Here is a 13,765-nt window from a genome sequence, read left to right on the forward strand (position 1 = left end):
AATTGTATTGACACTTAAGAATGAAAAATTAAGCACTACAGTATCTTTGATTTAGTCTTATTCAAAATGATAGAAATAGACAAATCACAATTTTGTAACCTTTAGTAAAATAATTAATATTTATTTTGGATCTTATCATCAGAAAGTGAATTTCTAACTTCTCTAAGAAGAGAAAAGAGCTCTCTATAATAGTGGAAGGATTGTAGGAATAGATTAAACAAATGTTGATTTATAACCCGGAGAATAGGAATTTTTATAGCAGACTATCTTTGTGAGAATATTTACAATATAAAATATTGTTCACTTAAACTTTTAAAATGTTCTTCATAGGAGGTTGATTGCATTGAGCATATTTGTGATAATTTAGTCATCGATTATGACCTTACTGATCAAGCTCTCAATAATTAGAGTAAAATAAAAGGAAAATGCAGATCTTTTAGCATGTGGAACATTACTACAATACTTTCTTCTCACAAAATATTATTATTATTATTATTATTATTTTATTTTTTTATTAATATTTTTTATTAATATTATTTTGGTGCTTCACGAATTTGGGTGTCACTCTTGCACAGGGATTATGCTAATCTTCTCTGTGTCATTCCAATTTTAGTATATGCACTGCCAAAGCAGGCACACAAAATATTATTTTAAAAGTAAGCTAAACAGTGCTTCCATCAGATTAAATTAAAAACTTAAAAGTTTAATGGATCAGGTCAATATTCAATGTTTCAGAAGTAATTGGCAGCAGTGTGAGTGATATATTGTGAATAGGAGATCAGTTAGGTAATATTTAAAAAACATGAACTCAGTCAGCAGCAGAGAGAATGGACACGAGTACCTGAATTTGAGAGTTGTTTCAGAAGTGAGAATAGAGGGTGAAAAAGAGGAAATGTTAAAGGGAAAGACAAAATGTAATTGCAATTTAATAGCTTGGGTGATGCTCACCTAGCTTTTCCATAACAGACAAGATACAGATCACATAATGTTGAGCGGTGACTAAGAAATGAGGAAAAACTTTATAAAAGCTCCATAAGCCATATAAGAACAACATGACATTTAAGACATTTGAAAGTCTAAATCTATCATCCCATTCTCATCTCTAGTCTCTAATTAACCAACCTCTTCCTTACCCCAGTGCACCCTCCTGATGATCTAATAAGTCAGTGGTACAAACACGTTATGCAATTTCCCTCCTAGCATTTTTATTTATTTCATCTTTTTTTGTTATGTGAAATGACCCTTCTCTAACATCTCTTCTAGGTTAAATCGCCCTGGTGCTCCAAGTCTCAGCTGAAGTGTTGTGTGTCCTTCCTCCCCCAGGCAAAATCTATTACTTCTTTTTCGGTGTCTCCATAAACCTTAGTTTATGACTTTATTACAGCCCTCATCACATCGTTATTTAAAATTGCGTGTTTTAGTCTATTCTGCTAGAATACAAGTGATGAAAGGCTTAACTTGCTTTGTCACTTAAAGGAGTCTCCTTATATAAATTGCTATGTTTTATTTAACATTAACTCATAAAGACATATTTACCTACTCTTGTCATTCGCAGGCTAAGCTGCCGGTGTTGCAACAGTAAGTCTTACAGTTATGGTCCCGGCCCTCCCAAAGCTAACACCTAGTAAATGACACAGAGAATCAGAGACTAATAAAACAGTATCATAACTTTAAAAATCATGATGATGGTGATGATGATGTTAATGAATAGTTATTGAGTACTTTCATGTGCCAAGCATGGTTCCAAGCACTGCACATGTATTATATAATCTAACCCTCACAACTTCTCAGTGACAAAGGGAGTACAGAGTACTTTTACAGAGGTCAGTAGGAAGACACTTACCAAGACTGGGAGTCAGTGAAAGCTTCCCTAACAAAGTGATTTCTAAATGGAGACCTGAAAAAATGACTAATGACTAGGGATTAGGCAGCTAGGAGAGAGAGAAGGGGAGAGAGGTGGAGGGGTGTGTGTGTGTGTGTGTCTGTGTTTCGGTAAGGGTTAGAAAAAGGAAAAGTGTTTCGTTTTTTTTTTTTAATTAAAGTTTATTGGGGTGACAGTTGTTAGTAAAGTTACATAGATTTCAGGTGTACAATTAATTATGTATTACATCATGTATAAATCACATTGTATGTTCACCACCCAGAGTCAGTTCTCCTTCCATCACCATATATTTGATCCCCTTTACCCTCATCTACCACCCCCCTCCCCCATTACCCTCTGGTAACCCCTAAACTATTGTCCGTGCCTATGAGTTTTTGTTTCTCATTTGTTTGTCTTGTTCTTTTGTTGTTTTTGGTTCATATACCACATATCAAGGAAATCATATGGTTCTCTGCTTTTTCTGTCTGACTTATTTTGCTTAGCATTATAATCTCAAGATCCATCCATGTTGTCACAAACGGTACTATTTCATCTTACCGCCGAATAGTATTCCATTGTGTATATATACCACAACTTCTTTATCCATTTGTCTATTGAAGGACATTTTCGTTGTTTCCATGACTTGGCCACTATAAATAGAGCTTCAGTGAATATTGGAGGACACTTGTCTTTATGGATAAATGTTTTCAGATTTTGTGGGTAGATACCCAGGAGAGGGATTGCTGGGTCATATAATAATTCTATTCGTAATTTTTTGAGGAACCTCCACACTGCCTTCCATAGCGGCTGCACCAGCCTGCATTCCCACCAACAGTGTATGAGGGTTCCTTTTCCTCCACAGCCTCTCCAACACTTATTACTATTTGTCTTGTTGATGATAGCCATTCTAACTGGGGTGAGGTGATATCTCATGGTGGTTTTTATTTGCATTTCTCTGATGATTAGTGATGTTGAGCATTTTTTCATATGTCTACTTGCCATTTGTATGTCCTCTTTGGAGAAATGTCTCTTCAGGTCCTCTGACCATTTTTCAATTGGGTTGTTTGTTTTTTTGTTGTTGAGTTGCATGAGTTCCTTGTATATTTTGGATATTAGCCCCTTATGGGAGGCACTATTTACAAAAATCTCCGATTCGGTCCGTTGCTTCTTTATTTTGTTGATGGTTTCTTTTGCTGTGCAGAAGCTTTTAAGTTTGATATAATCCCATTCACTTATTTTAGCTTTTACTTTCCTTGCCTTGGAAGTCAAATTCATAAAACGCTCTTTGAACCCAAGGTCTATAAGATTAGTACCTCTGTTTTCTTCTATGCAGTTTACTGTTTCAGGTCTTATGCTTAGGTCTTTGATCCATTTTGAATTAATTTTGGTACATGGTGACAGATAGCAGTCCAGTTTCATTCTTTTGCACGTGGCTTTCCAATTCTGCCAGCACCACTTATTGAAGAGGCTGTCTTTTCTCCATTGTATGTTTTTTGCTTCTTTGTCAAAAATTATCTGTCCATATTTATGTGGTTTTATTTCTGTGTTCTCAATTGTATTTCATTGGTCTACGTGTCTGTTTTTCTGCCAATATCATGCTGTTTTGATTATTGTTGCCCAGTAGTACAAGCTAAAGTCATGGAGTGTGATACCTCCAGCATTGTTCTTTTTTCTTAAGATTGCTTTGGCTGTTCGGGGTCTTTTGTGGTTCCATGCATCTGATGATTTTTTTGTTCTATTTCTTTAAAAAATGCCAATGGGACCTTCATGGGGATCGCATTAAATCTGTATATTGCTTTGGGTAATATGACCATTTTAACTATGTTGATTCTACCAATCCATGAGCATGGAATGTCTTTCCATTTCTTTGTGTCTTCTTCAATTTCTTTTAAAAATGTCTTATAGTTTTCAGTATATAGGTCTTTCACATCCTTGGTTAAGTTTATTCCTAGGTATTTTATTCTTTTTGCTGCAATTGCAAAAGGAATTTTTTTTTTATTTCTTTTTCTGAGATTTCATTGTTCGTATATAGGAATGCAATGGACTTTTGTACATTGATTTTGTAGCTGGAAACTACTATATTCGTTGATTGTTTCTAATACCTTTTTGGTGGAGTCTTTAGGGTTTTCTATAAATAGCATCATGTCATCTGCAAAGAGTGACAATTTAACTTCTTCATTTCCAATTTGGATGCCTTTTATTTCTTTCTCTTGCCTGATTGCTCTGGTGAGGACTTCCAACACTATGTTGAAAAGCAGAGGTAATAGGGGACAGCCCTGTCATATTCCTGAATATAGAGCAAAGGAGTTCAGTTTTTCACCGTTAATTATGAGATTAGCTGAGGGTTTGTCATATATGGCCTTTATTATGTTAAGGTATTTTCCTTGTATATCGATTTTATTAAGTGTTTTAATCATAAATGGATGTTGTATCTTGTCAAATGCTTTTTCTGCATCAACTGATATATGATTTTTGTCCTTTATTTTGTTCATGTGATGTATCACATTGATGTACTTGCATATGTTGAACTGTCCTTGTGCCCCTGGGTCATGATGAATAATCTTTTTAATGCATTATTGCATTCAATTTGCTAGAATTTTGTTTAGGAGTCTTGCATCTGTATTCATCAGAGATATTGGTCTCTAGTTTTCTTTTTTGTGTGTTATCCTTACCAGGTTTTGGTATCAGGGTAATGTTGGCCTCATAAAAATGAGTGAAGGAGTACTGTCTCTTCTTCAATTTTTTGGGAGAGTTTGAGCAGGACTGGTGTTAGATCCTCTTGAAGGTTTGGTAGAATTCACTAGTGAAGCCATCTGGTCCCGGACTTTTGCTTTTGGGAAGGTTTTGGATGACTGATTCTATTTCGTTACTTGTGATTGGTGTATTTAGATTTTCCAATTTTTCATGGTTCACCCTAGGAAGGTTATATGTTTCTAAGAACTTATCCATGTCTTCTAGGTTATTGAATTTGGTGGCAGATAGTCCTTCATAGTATTCTCAGATGACCCTTTGTATTTCTGTGGCATCCATGATAACGTCCCCTCTTTCATTTCTGATTTTATTTATTAGTGTCTTTTCTCTTTTTATCATAGAGAGTCTAGTCAAGGTTTTGTCAATTTTTGTTAATCTTTTCAAAGAACCAGCTCTTTGTCACATTAATTTTTTCTATTGTCATTTTGTTCTCTATTTCATTTAGTTCTGCTCTGAGTTTTTATTTCCTTTCTTCTGCTGACCTTGGGTTTCATTTGTTCTTCTTTTTCTAGTTCTTTAAGGTGTGACGTGAAGTTATTTATTGGGGATTTTTCTTGATTCTTGAGATAGGCCTGTAATGATATAAATTTCCTTCTTAAAACTGCTTTTGCTGCATCGCAAAAATTTTGGTAGAATGTATTTTTATTCTCATTTGTTTTTATGTATCTTTTGATCTCTCCTATTATTTCTTCTTTGACCCAGTCATTCTTTAAAAGTATGTTGTTTAATCTCCACATATTTGTGGTTTTTCCTGTTTTCTTTTTGCACTAGTATCCAATTTCAAAGACTTGTGATCAGAGAATATGCTTGGAATGATTTCAATCTTCTTAAATTTACTGAGGCTAGTTTTATGTCCCAATATATGGTCTATCCTTGAGAATGTTCCATGTACACTAGAAAAAAATGTATAGTCTGATGTTTTAGGATGAAGTGCTCTATAAATGTCAATTATGTCCATTTCATTTAATGTGTCATTTAGGGCTGCTATTTCGTTATTTAGTTTCTGTTTGGATGATCTATCCATAGCTGTCAATGATGTATTTAGGTCTTCTTGGTATAATGGTGTTTTGGTCAATTTCTCCATTTAGTTCTGTTAGTAGTTGCTTGGTATATTTCGGGGTTCCCTGATTGAGGGGCATAAATATTGATGACTGTTATGTCTTCTTGTTGTATAGTCCCCTTTACCATTATGAAATGATGATCTTTGTCTCTTGTTACCTTTTTCACTCTGAAGTGTGTTTCATTTGATATCAGTATGGCTACACCTTATTTTCTCTGGATACCATTTGCTTGGAATGTCAATTTCCACCCTTTAACTTTGAGTCTATGCTTGTCCTTATAGCTGAGATGTGTCTCTTGGAGACAGTATATGGTTGGGTTTAGTTTTTTTGATTCAATCTGCTACTCTGTGCCTTTTTATTGGTGAGTTCAGTCTGTTTACATTTAGGGTGATTATTGATATGTGAGTATTTCCTATCATTCTATCTTTAGATTTCTGGTAAGACTGTGTCTCCATTGTTTCTGTACCTTTTTTTGTTTGGTGTGGTGGTATTCTATGTGGTGCTATTCTATGATTTTTCCCTCTGTTTCGTCTTTTATTACAGTATATTTTTCAGTTCTGGATTTTTTTTGAATTTTTACCATTAAGTTTATGTAAAAGAAAGTTTGATACTTAGAGTATTCCATTTTCTTCATCATGTTTACTTTCTCCATTCCCATATTCTTGTTCAGGCCTTTACTCTCCCCCTTTTTATGTTTTTTTTTGGCCACAAATTATCCCTGTTGATAGTGGTCGAATAGTCTACTTTAGTTTTCTTGTAGTGCAGGTCGTGTGTTAGAAAATTCCCACAGCTTCTGTATGTCTGGAAAGGTCTTTATTCTTCCTTCACATCTAAAGGATATCTTTGCTGGGTATATTATTCTTGGCTCATAATTTCTCTCTTTCTATAGTTTGAATATTTGGTTCCATTCCCTCCTGGCTTGTAAAGTTTCTGCTGAAAAATCCGATGATATTCTAATGGGCTTTCCTTTGTAGGTTACCGTCTTCTTTTCCCTGGCTGCCTTGAAGATTCTTTCTTTGTCATTGATGTTTGACAGCTTCAATACAATGTGCCTTGGAGAAGGCCTGTTGGGGTTGAGGTAATTAGGTGTTCTATTTGCTTCTTGGATTCGAGGATCCAGTTCTTTCCACAAGTTTGGGAGGTTCTCATCGACTATTTGTTTGAATATACTCTCTGTTCCCTTTTCTCTTTTTTCTCCTTCTGGTATGCCCATTATTCTTATATTGCTCTTTCTGATGAAGTCAGAAAGTTCTTGCAGATTTCTTTCATTTCTTTGAAGTCTCAAGTCTCTTTCTTCTTCTATCCGTGTCATTTCCAGGTTTCTAGTTTCGATGTCACTGATTCTTTCCTCCATCTGGTCAACTCTACCATGTAAGCTAGCTATTTCATTCTTCATTTCTTCTATTGAGTTCTTAATCTCCAGAGATTCTGTATGGTTCTTTTTTAAAATTTCAATCGCTTTGGTAAGATGTTCATTTTGTTCTTTGATTGTGTTTCTGAGTTCATCAAAGTGCCTGTTTGTGTTTTCTTGCATCTCATTGAGATTTTTTCAGAACTGCAATCTTGAATTCTGTCATTTAACTCACATATTTCCATATCTTTAAGTTCATTTTTTTGGAGACTTTTCATTTTCTTACTGAGTTGTCTTGTTTCCTTGGTTATTCATGGCAATTAATGATTTGTTATTTCTCTTCCTAGATATCTACAGGAGTGGGCTCTGCAACAGGTTGATAGGAAGAGGTCTTTCTATTGTTTTCCAGTGCGTGTTGGTAGAATGTTTTATTTTCTCTCCAACTGCAGCCTTTTATTCTCTCTCACACTGTAGTGTTATGTTTTCTTTGCACTATTCCAGCTTCTCACATAATGGGGAGGATTCCCTGGAAGGTGGGCTTCTCCTCTGTGAACAGTTCACCTGGATCATAGGGTGCCGCGTCTGTGTGGGGATGCAGAGAATTTTTGAAGTTCCAAAGCTCTCCCTGCACCAGATTCAGAGCCCGTGTGTTTCAGCAGCCCTATTTACTCCTGCAGGGATCTGCCCAGATAGGTGGGGACAGGAGCGGGTAGGTTGTGAGAGGTGGCTCAGAGCAATGGCAGCGGCCACCACCATATCCAGTCCTCCTTCCACAGCTCCCTCCCCTTTGCCAGAACTAGTTGGGCTGAGAATCTGTGTCTGTGGACCACAGTTCTCAGAACTGCAAGTATTGTGTTCTTTCAACAGTAGTGCTAGAAGCAGCTACTGTTCTGCTTCTAGCACTGGGCAGGTGGGGGCATGGCGAGCTCTGGAAGAGTAGGGAGGGGACGGTTGGGCTCAGTGCCTATGGCTTCCGTTTTCTGCTTGGCAGTGAGGGCTTAAACCATCATTTTCAGCCTCTTCCCTCAGTCTTTGTTCTGAGGTCTCTGCCCTGAGCGTTGGGTTCAGCTGTGTTATATGCTGTCCCCTCAGCCCTGTGGGCCATAAACGGAGCCCTAGCAGTCCGAGTTCTTCCCTCTCCCACAGCTGCGGTAGTTCCGGGATGCAGCGAGCTCGGAGCACTGAGCTGGGGCTGCGTCCTGCGCCCGTGTAGCCCTGTCTCCTCACTGCTCCTTTCCTTCCTCCCCCGCTTGTGCAATTTGCCCACATTTAGGTTATTTCAGTAGTTTGCCTCTTATTCTTGCCTGTCTGCTGCACAGGGAGACCTCTGTGGAGTTATAGTTGTTCAATTTGTTGTAAATTCCAGGCGAGATTTCAAGAGACTCACCTCACGCCGCCATTTTTATGACGTCACTCTGAAAAGTGTTTCTAACAGGAAACAAAGGCCAAAGTTTTATATATATATATATATACATATATATATATATATATATGTATATATATATATACATATATGTATATATATATATATACACACACATATATATATATATAAATGTATATATGCATATTTAGTGGATATTGGGCTTTCTACTTCTAAAGTCAGACTATATCATGGAGCTTAATTCCTTTAGGAACAGTCATAAAAGGTAAAAGCTAAACTGGATCTATCATCCTCATTTTAGAGACAGGAGCACTGAATCCCAGTACAAGGAAATGTGTTCCCAATGCCATGCAGTCATTGGCAAGAGCCTGTTCCCAGGCCAGGCTCTTTCCAGGACACCATGCTGCTGCCTCTGTCGATTGTTAAACAGTTTCTATTTCAGCCAGCCAGCAGTAAATGTACACAGACAGATAACATGTTTTATGATTCCCAACCACCACATTCCAGTTCAAAATATTTTGATTTTGATTATTCTCTTGATTATTTAATAAGAAAAATATAAATTATGGAATGTAATAGTACATATCTGTACTTAATCTCTAAACAGATGTGATCTAGAAATGATTCTTCTCAATCTTCCTGTCAACACATCAGTTTCACCCTGAAAATGTGTCATGACTTTTTCTTGTAGGCTATAATTCCATCTTAATCATATCACTGAGGGACAGTCTAAATTTAGGCTTAGTTTGAGTTGTGGGAGCATGGCCTTTGGAGGCAGACAGACTGGGGTCCTAGTTCAGGGTCTGACATTTACCAGCTAGGTGACCTTGGACCAGTTACATAATATTTCTATGTTAGAACCTGACCTCATAATGTTTTTTGTGGGAATTAAGGGACAACTTGCACATAAAGTACAATGCATAGAGCTCATACATGGTATCTTTTGAAAACATTTAACTTGTGAGAATCGCTTGTTAATACCAAATCATAAAATCACAGCTGAAAAAAACAAACAGCTGCTCTAATGATTCTGCTTTACTGGTATAGTCTCTAGACTGGTAAAGTTCTTATTTGCCAAAATGAAATATCTGTTTAATTCCTATCACTATACGGTGGACTTTGTGAAAGCAAAGTAAACGAATTTCCTCTATACTCTGGCATCTACCACTGTGACAAGCACATAGTGAACACTTACACATATTGGTTGAATTGTCAAACTATTTCATGTGTGAGCCAAGGCTAAATAAAATTCAGGCTTCCTGATATCTAGTTCTGTATTTTTGTTGTTGTTGTTGTTGTTGTTGTTGTTTGTTTGTTTTTTTAACAGCACTAAAATTTAAGAGGAAAAAAAATGCCCGAGTCTTCATTTTGTGAAGGACATTCTGGAGAAAATTTAGTCTTAGAAATTTCAAGTTATTCTATGATGATCCAAAGTGTTGCTTTTCAATCTACCTGGACCCAATTGGTATCAATTCACATGAATGTTATAGATGAGAAGGGAGTCAGGACTTCAGTTGAACAGTTAGGAAGTGAAGCAGTGCTTAGTGCGACTGCCCTGCTGGGTGCTGGATATATGGCATGGCTCAAACACTGTGTTTATGCATTTTAAATTGCTTCTTTACAACTCCAGTCCAGAGGAAATAGCATCTGTGGGCCAAACTGAGGGAAAGCATTCCAACACAGTGAAGTGGAACTGAGAAATCTAAAACAGGCATCATATCCCTTGAACTTGGCTACAGCTAATTATGTAGAAATACATCCCACAATCAGCTCCTTTAACACACTATACTTAACCAAAATCATAGCCTTGTAAAGAGACGGTGAACAAATGTTATTTCCAAACTCAGTTAAGTTGCTTAAGCTGTGGAGTTCCTGGACTTAATTTTAGTAGAAGCATTAACAGCTGATGGAAATAATGCTTTGGTTTGCTGATGTGAAATACCATGGAAAATTGACCACTTTTGCTGGATGTGATGACATCAGATTCTCCCAATAACTGAATGCAAGCTTTTTGGATTTGTCTGGATAAAAAATAAAACAAAACAACAACAACAACAAAAACCCAACCATTATTGTATACCTAATAAGTGAGCAGTGGTTCCCATGCCTCTTTTTGCACTTCCCTCTTGGGTCGATGATAAAATATACATGGAACACATGATCCCTGTCTGCCAATTATGGTTGGAAATATAACATTATCCTTTAACTTAACATTTATGAAGCAATTTGCTATAAGAATGAGGATGATGTGATGGTTTTCATACAGTAAACTGTGCTAACTGCTTGAAAATGCACACAATTTAGGAGCTGACAGGTTCAATTCTCAAGTAAAGGAGGTGCACTGTGATGTTTTGGCACTAGTTAAATATTCAATCATTCCACCGCCTTGTCTGTGGGAATATGTTAATAGCTTATCGCTACAGCCTTTGACTCCCAGGGTAAGTGAAGCCCAGAATTCCATAGCCCTGATGTCAGCGGGTCTCATTGCATTTGATGGATGCAAATAACTTTGGCTTTAATATTTTGATTGATCTGGAAGGTATTAACAAGAGATTTTTTTTTGTAGGATCACAAACAGAATCCTACAGAATCAAACCTACTCCAAGAATCCATTCAGTTTACTCTTAACACCTAGTCTCTTTAATATATAAACGTCTTCTGACTTTACATATTTCATATAAATAGGCATCACCCAACAAATTAAAGTCTTTAAAAACAATATGTTTTCATAAATCTCACTTTACAGCAAACAAAACCTAAATAAAAATAACAAACCTCTTCTTTTGTAGAAAATGTTTAAAAGTCCTTAATACTAGGAAAGCTTATATTTTAAAGGAAAGGACAGCCAAAGGTCTGGCTTGGCACAGGGAATACAATTGCAAGTTAAGAAATGGAAAGAGACTATTTTTTTTCCAGTTACAAAAGAAAGAAAGAAATCTATGACATGTGGTAAGATGTCCCTGTTAAAAGGTTCATGACCCAGAGTAGAAAGCACACTGAGGGACAACAAATCATTTTTACTGGATGAGCCTTCTGGAAATGTATATACTGAACAAATATTTAAAAATATTTATATTAAATTTGGAATGTTTGACACACTGAAATTTGAACTTTATTACATGGATTCCTAATAACAGTGAGGGTCTTTCTCCCCTCTTCTTGTAAGTGTCCATGTAGCTCTTTTCTCTCAATATTGTAGGACCTTACTAAATGAAGCTAATAACAATCAGCAAGCACATTTTCAACTTTCTGACTCGAAATTTCCTCCTCCCATCCTGGGAGGATCAATAGGTACTTCTTTTCTTTCTTTGCAGTTCTCACATGTGACAATTTTACCAAATGTTTGCCACTACATAATATTTTTCCAGACTTTTTTCAAAGTTTTTTTTTTCCCCTCCTCTCTGCCACCTTATCCTAAAGTTGATGTCACATAATTCAAGTATTTGTTATGGCAGCACTCCACTTCTAGGTACAAATTTCTGCATTAGTCAATATTGACATAATAATACCACTCATCAAATCACTCCACAATCTAGTGGCTGAAAACAACAACAATCATTTATTCCCTTTTATGTGTTCGTAGGTCAGCTAGGGCTTGGCTAACTAGGTTGGGCTCAGCTTGTCTTGGCTCCAAGCTGTGGGTTGGGTCTGAGTCTGCTCCAGTCTGTACTGCAGGTTAGCCTCAGGTCTGTTCCAAGTGCTGTAATTCTGGTGTTCGGGCTGCAAATGCAGTAGCTATCCAATGGAAGCTCTCCTCATGGTAACTGTAGAAGTGTACAAGATATGGATGAAAAGGGGGCCACATGCTAAACCTGACAATCTCAGGGGAAGCCAGCATGGTGGACCCGACAAACTCAGAGGCTGAAAGTAACCACATAGGATGGTCTGAACATGTAAATTCCTAAGTAAAAGTGGCGGGTAGTCATGTCCTAGGCCTGTAACTTCCTTGACAAAGGTCAGTCTTTACCTTAAGTGAGTCTGTCTATTGTCTTTTTGCATTTAAGGTAACATATCTCTGAAATGTTGCAGTAATCTTTTTTCCAGACCCCTCAAGGCACCAGAACACGAGACCACAGAACCCCTCATTGTTATCTTGTTCCCTGCGTACCATCTCTGCATGCTATAAATGTTAATTATTAACTATCCTCTGCCATCAATGTAAAAGAAGTGTGTGTCTCCATTTTACTTTTCATCTAACCCAAGAGATCCCCTGCTTTGTTTTCTCCCATCCTCTTAATAGCCATCAATGGATTTCATGTCACCCTCCTGACATCTCCTCCTTTGATTCTAATATATAAAATAAGCTGCAAAACTGCCATTCTCTGGAGCATTTGCTCCATCCATTGAGAAACTGTCATCAGTTTGGCTCAAAAAACTCATAAAAGTTCTCTACATGTTTGGATGTTTCTTAGCACATCTCAGTTCTCTTCTTGTGTCACATTTGCCAACATATTTTTGATGAAAGCAAGTTACATGGATAAAGGTTAGGGTAGTATACTCTGTGTACCCCAAGACCATGTCAAAGTGTAGATATATGTTGTTACTAGAGGGAACTAAACAATTTTACAATTTTGATCAATTATTCAATCTACCATAGAACGCTTAGTTGATATTTCGCTAAAATAATCCAAGTTATTTTACCAAAGATTATGGAAAGTAATACTTAATTTATTTTTCAATTCTACATCCAGCATTCTTATTATATTTTCTAAAAGATCATGCCAATAGTAGGTAACATTATGCCAGTTTAATAATTCTATAATCAATCTGGTTATGTAGTTGAAAAGATTTCTAAAACAAATGAAGCAATCATTTGTACATTTTATAATGTTTAATAAGTTTCTTAGGAATCAATGAAATAACAGCCAAAGAAAAGCATCAGATCTGACTCTGCTTTCTAACTTATTTTGAAAGATCCTTTCCAATACAATACCATTAGGGAATTCTTTTTGTTAATTCCTTGTCTCAAAGACACCTGGCAAACCCATGTTAGTGATATGCTTCTTGTCTGAAATCTAATTCTTTATCCTGTCATAACCTGGATACATTCTGTTGGGTACTTACTGGTGAACTGGCCACCAGAGTAGAAAGTAGCCAACAGCCCCAAATCACATTGTCCAAAGAGGATTAAGATACTCAGTGCAAATCCATGCTGCAGTCATAATTCAAAGGATTTAAATGGATGGGCAAAGGCAAGACAAAGGGAATATTTGGATAGTTTAACTATAGGGATTAAAAAGCAATGTTATTCCTAGGTGCAGATGGAATGTGTCCATGGGGGAGCTGCCAGTCACAGAGACACAGAGACGTTTTCCAATAACCCTGAGAGAAGAGACCAATTTGACTCTGCCAGGTTT

General features: G+C 36.7%; 1 non-coding gene across 1 annotated transcript; it reads right to left on the reverse strand.

The window, feature by feature from the left end:
• Window positions 1-530: 530 nt before the first annotated feature.
• On the reverse strand, window positions 531-635 carry LOC117022698 (U6 spliceosomal RNA). Its single transcript, XR_004423102.1, has one exon. It is a non-coding gene; the product is annotated as a U6 spliceosomal RNA (small nuclear RNA).
• Between the last annotated feature and the right edge of the window lie 13,130 nt (window positions 636-13,765).

This window comes from Rhinolophus ferrumequinum, chromosome 5 (genome assembly GCF_004115265.2).
Source record: "Rhinolophus ferrumequinum isolate MPI-CBG mRhiFer1 chromosome 5, mRhiFer1_v1.p, whole genome shotgun sequence".
NCBI classification, from domain to species: Eukaryota; Metazoa; Chordata; class Mammalia; order Chiroptera; family Rhinolophidae; genus Rhinolophus; species Rhinolophus ferrumequinum.